Below are 16,117 nucleotides of genomic sequence, written 5' to 3' on the forward strand. Positions count from 1 at the left end.
GGTCAGAGCCGAAGTGCACTGACCCCGGCTGTGATAGCTGTGAGATTCAGCTGAAGCCACCAAAACAGGTCTGAACTAAATTTAGTGGAACAGAAGGTTAAATTCAATTCTGCCTTCAACCACAACCACATGTAGCAACTAATGTGTGGCTGCAAGCATCAGAGCCTCGAGTGCAACCACAATACTGCTGAAAGGCGAAAGACAGGCTGCAAAAGAAATACACAAATCTCAAAGAAGACACCGTGAGACAGGTTAAATGAAGGAGCAGAGATAGGGAAAGCAGTTAATCAACCATCCAGAGGAATTAGAGATGTGCAAGGGCTGCTTGGATGTCTGCTTATCACAACATCAGAGCCCACAGTGAAAGGTAGAAAGTGAATCCAATTGATTGGATTGGTTACTAAACTGCCATTTCAGTTGATAAGAGTTGAACTGAGATGGTTAAACTCCCTGTGATAACACACCGATATGCACGAGGCCCTAAAATTAAATCTGGAAATACAGTTTGCCTCTTTGTTTCCCGATGTTTGCTCAGTGAGTAAAGCTCTCTGACCTTTGACACAGGCGAGAGTTTACGTCGAAAGGTTTTATCAACATTACAAAAACTCCTGCAGGAATTGAAACGGATCACAAACTCTGAATTCTTTGGCTCCGCTATTTCGAATTCCGCTCATTTTTTCAGCCGTTTTTGTTGTCATTGAAATGATTATGATTTTCCACCCATAACTCATGATTCCCCCCCCGACTCCATTGTGCATTTCAGCGCACTTAAACTCAGTTTAGTCAGAAGCCCTGTACGGTAATTTTGGGCAGACAAAGATCCAGTACCCATAATGGATGTTTTAAGAGGGGAATGCCACACCACAACACAACATCATAATTAAAGATATGACTTCTAGATCTCTGCGCTGCTGCAGATAAACTTTTTACGACCCAGAACAATTATGAGAAAAGGTTTTCATCTCTTCGTCTCATTTGTCACGTGTTCTGTAGCCAAATACCTTTTGTAAATATCAGTTTTTTTAAAGTTGGGAAATGCCAATATAACTACAAACAACCAGCTTTTTGGATTGTACATTTCTTTGTTTTTCCAGGGTGCTTATGTGTGGCTCAACACCACAGAACTTGAGAGTAGAACTGTTTGACGTGACCCAGGAAACAACCCCTTTTTGATCACGACCGCAGAGCCCATCATGCAGAAAATTCTTAGCAGACGTCGGCCAACTGCACATCCCCGGTGTCCGCTATTGTTTTCTGTTATTGAGGTCGGACCATAATTAAATTTTAGGATATTCTTACCGTTTCATTTTGAGAGAGCACTTCATTATGTCCTATTTCAGACATCCACGCATTGTATTCTCTCCTAATGGCTTCCATTATCCAGAGGATCAGATTAGCAATGTTATGTTGCACTTCCTTTCAGTTTTAGAATTGGACAGCCTCGTTTTAGCCTTGTGTCATGCAGCAGGCGACAGCTCCTTTTGTCTATTTATAAGTTATTTGCTGGTTTGGCTCTGCTGTTTTTCAGCTCACAGTTCAAGCCGTTGTTGGTATGTTTTGTTCAGCTTTTAAATGAACGTCAGCTTCGTTTTAAAAGTTTTCTGTAGTTCCTATTTGTTGTGTGATTCACACCAACTTCCCTTGTTACTTTTTATTGCGGTGGTCACGACTCAAAAATAAGCTGTGTAGCTTTGCAGTGACATCAGTGCCAATAAGGTTTTTCTTTGTGTGGAGACTCGTGTTAATATCAAAGGATCCCTCTGGGTAACCCTGATCTGTATCCACATTACATTATGCATGGAGCTACACAGACCCTTTGTCTGTCCTTGTTGTATTTCCCCGTGGTGTTGGAGCCTGTTGACTACTTTATGTATATATGGGTCACCCTCCACTCTCTTCCTATCAGGAAGTCAGCAGTCTGGCCCCACCAGCTCCAATTTTCCACTTGTGTTACTCCTTATATCAACACAGAGCCACATGTGAGACGTCACAGCTGTAGACGGCCAGCGAGTCAGCACGCTTTGTTGCACTCTGTGTGTGTGTGTGTGTGTGTGTGGAGTGAAAGGAGCCATACATGAGCAATTAGCTGGTGTTAAGTCTGGTGAGGGCCGGACTGCTGTTTATGACTTTCAGTGTATTTATGTGTTTGTGAGTGTAAATGTGTGTGTGCACGTGTGCACCCATATGTCTGTCACTGTGCGGCCCTACCTGACATTGATGTGGTCACAACAAAGTCACTCTTTGACTTTTACTAGCGAGACCAAATTGCCCTTGAGGAAGACCATTTGCCTGTGGGCAGTTGACTCAGCCTATTGTAATTACAGGAAAGGCAACTAGACGTCTTTTATGCAGATTGAAATAGCTCTAATAACACTGGTTAGAGCGACGCTAATGAAGCAAGGGCTCGTTTTGGAACAGAAAATGACAGTTAGTTTCCTTTGGGCAGGACTTTGTTGTGTTACTGTCTCCCCATTATACTGAATTATGCTGTTGGCACCGGCAGCAGAGACGGCACGATTGCACTACATGTTGAAGCCGGCGTGTTTGTCTCAGTGAAAGTTTAGGAGGAGGTGCTGGCGACTGAAGTGTACAGGGATGTGGTGGTTTAGACACCATGTCTCTCTGTGATTAAGTGGGGATTAGTGGTGCAGTTACCAACTATTATCGATTAATCTCCTGAGTTTTCTCTGGACGAAGAGTTTTGTCTATAAAATGAAAAAAAGTGGAAAATCCTCACCACAATTGTGTAAATCTGCCGAATATGCCTAAATAAAGAAGATTTCCTGCAAGTTTATAAAGTCATGGTGGCTCTTCTGTCATCGATTAAACAGACGAATGTCAATGATAACTGTGGCAAGCCCAGAGAGGAGTCTTCCAACATGGTAAGACCCAACGAATCATAAAAAGAAAAGCAAATCATATTTTACCAAAGAGTCTGTAGCGATTGACATGTATTAATCACTTTTTTACTGGCCATATGTGAGTGGATTGTAATGTGCTGTGAAAGCGGGACTGTCACCGTCTCTCTTTGTTGCCTATACAACCCTGTGGATGATTTGTTAATGCTGCTGGACTGGATTTTATGAAGGACTTGGGTCAGACTTCCTGGCATGGTCCCAGAACGGCGCAAGTTCTCGAGTGCCTCGTCTCAGCGCCTCTCTCCGCTCTGCTAACAGAGAGCAACAGTAGCTAACTTTGGTTTAGAAATTGAGTCCGCTAACGTGAACTACCGACCGGCTTCCAGCACAGCACAGAAGTTCCTAAGAGCCCATTAAATAAGCTGGAACCAGCAAGATTTTGACAGTCGTGCTTGAAAAATTACAAACAGATGCTGCCTTGTCGTGCTGCTAGATGAGTATCGTCTGATATTTGGCCTATCACAGATTTATCGGTATCTGCATATATGTCCAGATATTTGTTTTGTACAGAAAGTAATGCAGCGAAGTATGATTGGGGTAGCTTAGCAAACAATCCCCACAGCACTGATCTCATTTTGGACAATGAAGTTCATTGCTGAACTCTTAAATGTCCTGCCTTTGTTATCTACGTATTTTATCGCCACATTTTAGAGATTGTAGCAAAGAATGTGTATTTCTGTGTTTTTCACTCCACAAAAATCACGTATCAGTTGTTCTCTAAGCTTAATTTATCATTACATTGTTATTATTGGCGCAGTATGTTATTTGTGCTTTGTGACACTGTGCTTTACAATGTGCAAGTCTATCGTTTTTGTGAGTTCCAGTCAGGCCATTAAAATGAGAGTATGAGCCAGGGTCAAGTCCCCCCAATAGATCGTAAATCATCCATTTAGTCCATTTAGCAGGAAAATGCCACGACTAAAAAAAAACCTAAATGCCAGCACTGCTCACAGGATGTACCTTCTCCCTGATTTTCCCCCCATTATGTGGTGACGGCGAGTGATCAGGTCAGTGCAAAGGTTGACCTGATCACATTCCTGATTACCACTGAGCCGAGCCCGGGCAAGCAGACCCTGGAAAAAGTACAGACGAGTGACGTCAGCATTTCTCTGGTGTGTTGTCAAAGTGGCGGCCCGGGTCAGTGTTGCTGCGATCATCTCTCGATGTTACGGCAGCCCTCTTTTCCTGGAAGTGTGTGTACTGTGGCTTTGGTGACCCATACAAAGCTAAGAGAATAGACAACAGTTTGCACGAGCTGGGACGTGCTGGCCAAACAAACACTGGGGCCTCACGCGCAGGAAAGCCTGACAGTCAGCCTGGGAGTCGAGTGTTGATAAACATCCATACCTGTGGTTTTATTTAGGTTTTAAGATGTAGAAGTTTTGTAAATTGGTGCACGTACATCAAAGTTTCATTGTGAGCTGTCCTTCAAATGGTGGTTTTAATTTGTTGCTGTTCAGTTTGCCTTTGTGTGCTTTTGATGTCTAATTTTGGAATTAAACCCTGAAGGTAAAGCAATGTTATTTGTGGTACACAGAATCAGGTGACATTTGCAAATTCTGAATACTAAATCTGATTAAAAGCTTAATCAATCCTCTTACACTGTAAAAGCATGAGGAGTCATCAGTCTGTAATGTTGCAGCACAGTAGTTATTTTTGATGAAGTGTGGTAATTACATTCTTTTGTGTACACTGAACACCTACCTTACTCACTTCTGCGAGTACGGATCTCCTACATTTCCCTGGATGACTTTGAACAATACTCAGATGCTGGAGGCTGTACATGCAAGTGGAAAACCAACAACAATAGATAAAACCCTTTACTGAAGGGAAATAAATGTGTTGCATCCCTCAAACTAATTGGAAGACAACTTGCTTACTCTGCTTCTTTGATGATGAATTTCTCTCAAAGTGTTGAGTTTAGACAGAAGCCCTCACCCTTTGAGAGGCTGACACCAAAGTCTGAGGCTTAAGTTGATATTTTTAGACCACTGAATCAAATTGTGTTGTCATGCTAAATTGTCTCCATATATATTAAAGAAGGGCACACCACCAATAACTCTTACGAGAGATTTTGATGGTAGGGGGGAGATTCGACTCAGACTTGAATGTTCCTCGATTTACAACCAAACAATATTTTTCTCTCTTGCTTTCAACAGATTGAGCATGGACTTACTTTCTTCACCACATCGTTTGTCAAAGTTTTTAATGCTGCAATGCGTTTGTGTTTGTCAACTGGTTTCGTTGATACTGCTAATCAACTCTGTTACTGTTAGTCTAAAAGTGATGTGGGGGAAAATAGCACAGCAATGTCATATTGATACTGGTACTGATAGCTTGATAGCAGTTCCTGAATGATCATTTCCTTTAGAAAACTATTTTGTGAAATCAATTTTAACAAAAGGTTACATTACACATGCATGTGGTGCATGCATCAATACAGCCAATCATCAGCACTATTTGATCTTGCCACAACAAGCAATACTGTCCACTTATTGATGAGCTGTATCTTTATGTGTTTTTTCCCTATGTGGAACTCAGTTTCAGACCTCTGAAAAAGCAGAAATAACAGGCCTGGCTTAGGCAAAGTGCTTGTTACTCCTTTATCTGTGCACTGTCATTTGTAAAGGACAGACAGCACCTCATGTTCTCATCATCCTTCACGTCTCCGTCAGCCGACCTGCTTGTTTGGTATCTCTAAGTATTTACGATTGAGTGAATCTGCATTTGCTCTGTGACTGTCGACCCCAGCAGGGCAGATGAAAGAACAGAGCAGGTCAAGTGGAACCAGCAGCTCGCTTCGCTGAGCAGATAAGGAAGACTTCTGCAGCAGGACGTGTATCTGTGCAACACCTGACAGGATAGTGGGTTCCCAGCCTCAGTGCTGCGATCAAATACTGAATAAAAAGTTCTCTCCTGAACCATTTTGCCAACGGTCTAGTAGATCTATCGGGCCGGCCTTCTGAGAGAAGCTTTTGTTCACGAAAAAAATGCAGACAGTTTTTTTTTTTTACATCATCTACCCTTGAAGGGCTTTTGGAGGTTTCTGAATCAAATCAAGGCTGATAGAGGCGGAAGGTGTAGAGGTAGATTTGTTCTTTGTCTGTGGCTGTTTTGTCTGGAGTCATCCCTACTGAAATAGGCGTGGGGAGATGTGCTGCATGTTATGGCTATCATCCGTGGTGCATGGAGGGATGCACCGGGTGGTTTGGCCTCATTTATGGCCAAAAGGATTGAGCTAGGCCTCCACCAACATGTTAGTGAGCCTTTTATTTGCTGCAGAAAGGATATGGGGACAGACTAGGTGTGGTCCTGTATGGCCCTGTATAACACTGCCCACATTACCATTGCCACTGCCAGTTCTAAAGTAGTTACAACCAAGTTGCTGTCAGAGCAGAAATATCCACCAGATGCCATATGTTTTTAGGGAGTCTGTTTTAGCTGAGAGGAGTGGTTAGATGTAGCCTGCCAGGTTGTGTTCTGGCAATTAGAGAGACAAACAGGAGGTGGCAACATCTAGGCTATAAGGTTTTTATTTTCTTTCTTTTTTACAATGAAATGAGAGCACCGACACACTAAAATGCAACTGTGGCGTTTGTTGGCAGTGTCTTAATATGCCAGTGGAAAGTCCTCAGTAAGTAAAAAGTATCTTGATTTAGAAACCAGTCGTAAAGTGATGCAAAATAAATTAGATGGCCTTTTTTTTTTTTTTAACCGGACCACCTTAAGCGCCACGGAGGGAAAACTCCGCCAACAGGTTGCAGGGGGAAAAAAAAAAACCCAGTTTGGGTTTTGTGGTTGTTCAGTCTGGGTTGATCCAGCCCAGACTTTTCCTGCCTGTACACTTGTTGGCGTTGCACCTGCATTTTTATCCCACACTGTTGATTGAAAATCCAAGTCACTTTTTTTTCATATTCACACAAATAAGAGTCTTCTAATACTAATTTCAACAAACTCCGCTCTGTTGCCACCTCCTCTAAATGTACCTTCAGTGCTTTTACGTTCACAGACTCCATTAAGGATTGAAGAAGAATGGTAAATACAGCTCGCTTTCTGCAGCGTGAACAAGTTTCTGAGGTAATTTTCGCAAGAATGCATGTGCATGACAAAGTGGCAAGTAATCACAGTGGCTGCAGGCTACGGGTTGAAAGAAAAGATCACTACTTGAAGAAGCGTCCTTATATCCACTTTAATTAAATCCAAAGCCAACACACATTTTCAGTTGGCTCTTAACGCTGTCTGAAAGGATGATTTCTTAACTGATGAACCGTTTCCTCCAACTGATTTTCACTGATTTCGGATGCATGACGGAAAGAGTTGGTTAATTTTTTACCACGCCCAAACTTTAGTTGAACACCCATTCCATATTCCCAGAGGAGAAACCAGCATTTGGCTTTTCAGTTGACGTTGCAGGTACATGATAAACCTCTCATCACACCTATCTCTCTACAAGATCACTCCCTGCAGGTTTTCAAAGGATGTTTTTGGGATTGTTGGGTTTGTCAGGCAGGCTGCCTCTATCCCTTTCTGATTTACACTCTTGCATACTTCTCTAACTTGATTTGATTGCCCCAGCACTTGGAGCAGATATGGATTATCATGCCGATTTGTCCTGTCGGTTTTTACGCATTTCTCCGGGTGTGTTGTGCGTCAGAAATGCGTTTGCAGAACAGTTTTCCTGCCGCTTTCGTGCAAACATCAGGGAATTGCCTTGCTATGGTGTGTAGCAGTAATTTTTGTCGGTAAATGCGAGATATTTGTGTCGCACATGTCTGCACTTTCACTACCAGAAGCAAGGAATTAAGTTTGATGACGTATATCTCAGTGTTTTTGAAAGGATGGGGGGACTGCTATCATCGGGCAAATCTGTGGAACAGCTGTGGTGGTTGGACAAAATTGAAAGGTCTATTACCTGGAGGAACTACAAGAGGCTGTGTCCTCATTGTTTCCTGCAAGGTGCAGTGTTTAAGTGCCTTGGATGGAAGCAAAGGTGAATGATGTAATGTTTCGACAACATGAAGTCAGAGCAAGCTGCAGAAGGTGTTGCTGTCTTTGTTGGCAGGTCATTTGTCTCGGATCTTCAAAGTCAAGAAAACCTGTCTGAGTCTTTGGAGGTAAAGCAGCGAGCAAGAAAAAGACACAAATTCAGCAGCACACAGCCTTTTCTTATCTGTTTTGTCTCCGGTCTGCTGGGAATCTTGTGTTTTTCTCTCTCTTTTTTAAGGCTGTCGCAACTTGTCCTGGTTCTCGGTTGGTATCTCTGTGTGGTGTGTTTATGTTTGACGTTGCGCTGTGTGTGTCTCATACCTGAAATACATAGAAAAGTTTGTGTTGACTATAGGCCAATTGCCTTAAGAAAAAGATTTCACACCCCAAACCACACAAATACGTACACGCAGCACATACACTCACACCCTCTCTCGTTCTCACACACGCCTTCGCCGTCTCACACACCCACATTCAGACAAGCAGAGAAGTTTGGTAAACACTTTTTTTTTCCCCATAACAGATGCACACACGTCTTATATATGCATCTCACCTCCGGGCTGATCAAATAAGAGACGGGTCGATGAGGAGGAGCAGATGTAACACAAAGGATCTGTAGAAAATGGGGCATTTTAAAGGTTACAGTGTGATGGCGTAGTCCGTTTCAACCAGCCAACCACACAACATTGTTGAGTGTATGTAGGTAAGTTGTTTAGCAATGATCCAACAGAAGCAATCAGCGCTTAATGCGGCTCTAGAATAAACCATTTGGCCATTATTATTTATCACAACATTAGTAGCAAGTTGTGAGATAAGAATCACATCTCAACAGGTAGTTGCACTCCTTTTATGTGGGAATAATTTGAAATAACAGCTGCCAAAACTTTTAAAGAGAAAGTAGCGCTCAGGCTCGTCTTCTTAGCTGCTTCAAAGGTAGGCCATAAATTACAATAGTGATAAGAACGGCACCATTTGATCAAGTCAGCGCCAGCAGTCGGCCATAAAGTTAAGTCTCCTTGCCTGTCCTTTCTTTATCACCCACAGGACACACACACACTCAACCAGTAGTCTTTATATAGATTCAGTTTAAGCTGAATTCTGTTAAAATCTTCATAATTTAGAGGTTTTGTACGTATTTGCTTTGGATATGATGATCTAAATGAGAAAGAATGCAGAATCATGAACGAATAAATAAGGTTATTTCTTTACACGTTGAATTTATTAAGTTGAAAGCCGCCCTCGTTCATTTGTTAACTCATGTGACCCATTTTCTGTCCCTGTTGGTTGTTTGAAACCACCGAGCCAGTGGCAGTGAGGAATGAAAGTCAGTTTAGTCCCTCAGACACTCACTCACTCATCTCGCCCACTCACAGCATGCACACTTTATTAGGGGGCCTGGACCCCCCACATGCCATGAAAATGGTGCATGTCTGTTTTGCATTAACACACATACACACACACACACACACACAGGCACAAGACACACTCTTTTAATTTTCTCACTACAGCTAGTGAGCGCGGCTTGCTCATTTGGGCTGCCATCTCCCTGCGGTGACGCCGTCGTGCCTCTGTCTTTAATGTTTTTACACAGGGAGCGAGCCACTCAGTCTAGAGAATGGAAGATCCAGCTTTAATGCAATAGACTGAGGAATTAAGACTGCGGTGGCCCTGCCAATGAGGAAAGGCTGACTAACGCACCCAGACATCACACATGTAGAAAAGTCCCTTTCTGGCTCTTTTTTACATTTGACGAATTTCTCCGACACACTCATCCAGACCGAATTACTGTCGCCGTGATCGCGCCATAAGCTACAAGTGGTAGATCAACAATATTAGGAGCCAATGTTGAAAAGTGGCAGCTCAGAACCACCACAGTGTTCTGGCACGGATAACAAATATCCATGTTTGAGTATAGAGGAAAATGTAGCAAGAACCACCTTTAGCATCAACTAAAGAGACGAGACACGGTGCCAGTGGTGATTGATTTTCAGGGAACAGTTTGAGGTGAAGTGGGTTGTTTTTTTTTTCCCAGTTTGGGTCTCCAACAGTTCCCACAGAGAGAAAGTGAAAAGGAGGTTAATTGGACACGTATTTAAAGCAGCAGATGTAGTTATTAGCACTGTCACAGAGTAATGTCTTGACCAAGGATGCCCAATGTAAGGCCGTCGGCCTAAGTTGGCCTGCTATAACATTCAGTCACAGGAGGGAGTACGTATGAACCTCCAATGAACTAAATAGTTTTTTTGATCCTGCTCATCCATGTAAATTACAGTTTTTGTCTCAGTATCATTATAAAAGCTCCGTTTAACCTCTGAGTTGCATTCATTCAGTCACAGCAGGTTCCTCATTCAGTTAATAGTGCCACGGCAGACTCTGGCCACATGTTACTGTACATTCATATTATTTCCGGGCTCCATGCAGCGAGAGATAAAGATTGCAAATCGTCGTAAGGAGAGAAAAGGTTAGCTTGGTGCTTTTGGTTTCTACATATTTAAATGGTCCACCCTGAAAATGTTTCTGTCCTCTGTTGCTCTTGAAGTTTCTCCCTGTTAAAAGTTTTTTTCTTCTTCTTCCAAATCTAGATTTAAAGGATTGAGTGTATCGTATGTTGTAAAGCCCTCCAAGGCAAAATTTACGATTTTGGACTGTGCAGTATAAATAAGTGACTTGACTTCTCCCAGCCAAGAGTGTTAATCAGTGCACAAATATGCACATTCCTGTCTGATATTTGCTCTTGACACACTTCGATAATAAAAGTCGCTGTGTGGTTACTCTTGCAGCTCGAGAGTGTATTTATAATAAAAAAATGCAGAACAGACTTTTTGAAATAAATCTTTCTCGTTGAGCGGAACCTCGAACATTGTCGTGCTGCTTGTCCTACCAGTTGTAATCAACAGTGGAGCCTCTTTGTCTGTGTGGAAAGATGCTGAAAGGAAAGCGGCATTATGGGAAAGAAGGAGGGGGAGAGGCAAGAGGAGCAGATGAAATTTGATTGGCAGTGAGTATGAGAATGAGTCACTCATCCAGCTCCCTGGATTTGGAGCTGCGGGCCTATTCTGGGCTGCGGTGACACGTGTATGTGTGTATGTATGCGGTTGTGTGTGCGTATGCATGCACACAAGTGTTCACATGGTCCAATCCAACAGCTGAAGTCACCAAATTTTCGTTGTTGGCTTAGCCACTGTGCGCGCGCATGTGTGTGTGTGTGTTGGAGGAAAATGAAAGTAGTCTGGCGAGCAAACCACAACATAGAAGCCAGATTTAAACGCAGATATTTATCATCTTTCTCTCCTGCTCTGAAGTCCCCTCTACTACACCACCACAGTGTTAATCGCTCCAGCTCCATCGTGGCCTCCATCAGCTCCTGACAACTTATAAGATGTGTTTTATATAGATTGTTCTCTGTTCATGGTCAGGATAGGAGTCTAGTAGCAGCAGCACGTGTCTGCGGATGGCTGATTTCAGGGCATGTCTGTCAGACTGACGGAGGTGCAGGTACAGGACGCCTTATCTGATCATGCAGTGCTTGTTGGGAAAAGCCATTTGGATAGATTACATGTATTTACCTTAGTAAGAAGAGATTAACTTTGGTTCATGGTTGCATTTCCTGTCTTTGTTAATTCCTCCTGAAACGATGCGCTCACGATGTTTCTTGACGCTGTGATGATGTAATCAATCAGCAAAGCACTGCGCCGACAGTGGAGCTGGCGGCTTTGTTGGGTTTAACACTTCGCTTGACTTGACTTCACTCTGCAGGATGTCAGCCAGCCTTATTTCCTGCAGACAGACATTGTTTCATAAACATGTAGAAGTGTCAGCTGTGCAGTGCAACAGATAAACTAAATCTGTGCCGTCTCACGAACTACGTTCACAGGACCGTTCTTCTTCATGCTGATTTCTGGTCAGTATCAAACATCGTCTATGTCACTACGCATTTACATCAAGACGGTCAACATGCCAAAAGCCGACAGACAAAAAAAAAAAATTCAGGTTGTATGAATTACATTGGACAGTTTCTATTTTAATAGGTTCATGAAAAGGTTCCAACTTTTGGGCCTGTTTGTTCTGACTGAGGTGTTACCATGGAACATTTTTTATTCTGTTTGGGCTTTTAAAACCAGATAATCAGGCTCCATGTAAACGCAGTACTGGCCCTCTGCTTACAGACAATAGAGACAAATCTCACTCTCTCTCTTCTTTATTGTAATCTGTCTATGAGAATTATTTCATCCCTTACTCGCTGTCATTTTCCACAAACACACACGGAGCTCCTTCTTCCAAACAAATTCTGTCCTGGCAGAAGGAAGCAAGCTTGAAATCTGTAGCGCGGCAGTCAGGTAGCCAGGAGCTCATTACAGCTGAATGTTTTACAGGGTTGTCATTTTCTGGAAAGGAAAGCACGCTCAGACGAGTTTTGGAGCACGTGTACATGCATGTACTGCGTGTGTTCTTCTTCCTCTCTGTATTCCTGTTACACGCCTCCACTTGGCTGAAGTGGTGCAGATTAGGAGATAGAAGTTTTAAGCTCGGATAACATCGCTGATGTGATTGTTTTAACTTTTGTTTCTCATTAACACAACAGTGAAAATCCTCTCATGCATTAAATCTGCCAATTTTTTTAACTTCTCTTGGGGTTTTTTTTTCATGTGGATGTCAGCAGAGGCCAGAACCAGTGCAGCAAATTATTACCAAAATTCAATTTAGGCACTTTTTTTTTTTACTACATGACTATTTTGGTACAAACATTTACCCACCAGTGTGGCAGATAGCCTTCAGAGATTAAATTGCCAAACAGAAATCCGCCCACATTTGGCGCTCAGTGGGTGTTAATTTCAGACCCTGGGTGCATTCATTAAATGATATGGGCAAGTGACCACAGTAACATTATTCTGACATCCTTGATTCAGCTATAAAACCGTGGGGGCGCTGCTGAATGCAACAGGAGCTTCCCCTCATGTCAGCATAATAAGTGACTCTTCACTGCACACAGACACACACACACACACACACACACACTAACCCAGGGCGGACTTAATCACAGCCTTGGCTGCCTCCTAGGTGCTGCAGAGTTCTCCGGGACGTGACAGGTTTCTGTCTGGCGAGGTTCGGGCGGCCGCTGTGTCACAGATTAGAGTGGCTCAGCTGTCTCAGTGGTAGCAGAGATGGTTTATACACTTTAAGGCTTCACTCTGCAGTCCCAAGGCTTTACTGCAGTGGCAAACGGTCAACCCCCCCCTACTTTCTACTGTGTCTTAACTCCTTTCTGCAGACCTGGGGAACACAGGTGTCTCTGCTCTTTGACTGCTCATCCCAAATGGTGAGGCTTTGTTTAGTTTGGACTGCTCGCAGACTAGGGGAAGGCATCGCTCACAGCTCAAGCAATTTGGAAAATGGATTTTAGAGATGGAAAGCAGAAGAGCCTGACTGAAGCCATATAGTGTCTGTTGGTTGATGGCTTTCTTAAAGTTTCTGCGGCAAAAGAATATTTGATAACAAATCAAGAGTTACTTAATATTATCAGCAAATTGACTTACAGTACAGTGCTACAGTGTTTTTGTTCCTTGATTTAGAAATTAAAACTTTTCTTTAGCTAGACACTTATTTCTGTCTGTAGCTCTCCTCCCAAACACTGACCCTGTCCTCCCTCCTTCCTCTCCCAGTCTGTGTCTGACAGTTCACCCATCCATCCGTCCGTCCGTCTGTCTGTCTTTTATGTAATGGGCATCATGTGAGAACCGAGGTGAAGGTTCACGCCATGCACCTGCAGACGGCCATCCTCTTTTTTTCCTTTGATCTCTGCTAGAATGCGTTTCAGTTTCCCCTTCTGCAGACTTTTCCACCTCCGCTCTTCTCTTCCTTTCCACCTGATTTCCTCCTCGTCCTGTCTTATTCTCTGACTCCTCCCCAGCGTTAAGCCACTGGCTCCTCAAATCTTAACTCCATCCTTTAAGGGTAATTATGAGATCAGCTGAATGAGGCGCAGAGAGTTTTTAAACAGTAGTTTGAGGCTCAGGACTCCTCAATAAAGCAGTGTTAGATTGACTGTTTTGATCCCGGTGTTGTAGACAGGTAGTTTACACTGCGAGACAGAAATGGAAGCCCAGACAACCAGATCTGCACATTCATCATCCTTAAACTTAGTAGATTTAAAGTTGGACTCCCATTTTTCCAGAGATTGCTTAAAGAACTCAGTTCATTAAGATTGGAGTGCTAACTTTGTAAACATTTATTTCATATTTGTTGTATTTTCACCCAGAATTTGACTCATGCCAATAGCGCTCACGCCCAGCGGAGATTCCCCCTTTTCCTGCTCTGTACCGATTAATTTCCTGCTTTTCTGTATTGTCCTGATCCCATCCGTGATAAACCCCATCCAGATTTAGTCCTCCAGCCCTCGGCCGTTTAGCCTGGCCTGTTACCTCTGCGCGTAGGTCTCCGCGCCCCTGAATCGTTGCCCTGCAGACAGACACACGCCGACCTTTGCAAAGGCTAAATATAGAGCCACTAAAGAATGGGAGGAAGGGAGGGAAAATAAACGGGGGGATAGATGGATAGATGGAACAGCGTGTTAAAGCAACTTGTTGCGGAGAGCGAGAGACGTCGACAAGGAGGCCGTTCGTGTTTAGTCTCAGAGGCTGCAGGCCTTCTGGACAATACCCCAATGATGGCTATCGGTTATTACAAGCACTATTCCAACTGTGGTGACGTCAGAGTCCCTAAGAAAAGCAGACCTGCGTGTTAAACTCCCCTGAAACACCGGCTGTGGCTGCACAGATCCTATGTTTCTCTTGGAAAGGAGAACACAGGTGGCTTGGGACTGGAGGCCAGTAGTAAATTAGTTTTTCTACCGAGTACTTTGCTATATATAGATTCTAATGAGGCCCGAAATGGTGTGTTTCACTTCTGCCTGACAATCAAAAATTCTTCCTGTCTGGAATAGGAGCTTGCCAGATTGAACAAAGGGCTTCGGGTTTGTTTGTCTGCTTTTGTGTCAATTTTTCCCGGATTTGTTGCGGCACATCCAGACCTCCTGTGCTGATGACTACTCGACCAGTGTCATAGTTTAATTTGAAGCAGCTGTAGTCTGCAAAAGCTCTGCCAGTTCTACATGTTGAAATCATGTTTGAAAATTGCAGTAGTAGTAACCCTTCTGTTACACTGTTCTACGCAGCTCAAGTGTAAATGAACAACGCAAGAAAAAGCACATCGAAAATTATTATTTTGTCTAAATATAATGTTTTACGTGCAAACTCAGCATAACAGACTGAATGGACCAACAATATATTCCTCCCATGGCTGAGACAGATGCTGATAATTATTTTTATTCAAAGAGTCTGATAAACTTTATTTGGAACCGATATACATTTGCAGTAAAAACTACAATCTTACTGTCAACAACAACAACCAGTGATGGATTTATCACAACTTACTCAAGTACTTGAATCACTTGAGTATTTCTGTATTTTCTGCCACTTTATGCTTCCACTCCAATACATTAACTTAAGATACTAATAACGTTGCAGATTCAGATTATTTAGTTTTGAAAGGTTATTAATAAGAGGTCGTTACATCAGAGCCAAAATAGTGCATTTTTGAATGTGCTTATTTTATAAGAAATCTGGCAGAAAAACACTGATATCTATAATTTGAAAACTACTGAGTATCCTGAAAAGAGAGCTACACATTTGACAGTTACAAGCTTCCCTAATTTTGCTTAAAAAGGGTGGAGCTGGTTCGACCCAAAATTAGAGAACTGCTCTCCCCTCCACGCTGTGGATGAAATAACAAGTCAGAAATCTCTCGCCTCATACATTAACACAACATTTCTGTGATGCGTCGTCTCACGTGCCAGATGCTTAATATCATGCAAGCTCTGTGGTTACATTGATAGCAGAAGCTAGTCGCCACAGATACCCATGAAATGTAAAGATTTCGTGGTCAACAAAATTAGCAAATGCCCATTACATGACTAAAAGCGAAATAAATTGACTTATGTCCCAGTTTATGCAAAGATGGTGAATCGCGTGCTGTATAAACATACCATAAAATTCAGGCTGAGCTTGACTGGTGTCATGATATCACCAAATACAGAAGGTTTCTCCTAATTATGACAGTCTGTATGCAAGAACAAAGTTTGCCTGTATATTCGGTCTAACTTCACTTTTTCTGTCCTTGTCCAGCTCCCTTCTGTTATCTGTTAATATGCTTTTTTA

At 42.8% G+C, this 16,117-nt stretch overlaps 1 protein-coding gene across 1 annotated transcript in view; it reads left to right on the forward strand.

The window, feature by feature from the left end:
- The window catches only part of erf (Ets2 repressor factor), a 36,543-nt gene that overhangs the window by 1,173 nt on the left and 19,253 nt on the right, over positions 1–16,117 (forward strand). The window lies entirely within an intron of this gene.

Source organism: Acanthopagrus latus, chromosome 3 (assembly GCF_904848185.1).
Source record: "Acanthopagrus latus isolate v.2019 chromosome 3, fAcaLat1.1, whole genome shotgun sequence".
NCBI lineage: Eukaryota > Metazoa > Chordata > Actinopteri > Spariformes > Sparidae > Acanthopagrus > Acanthopagrus latus.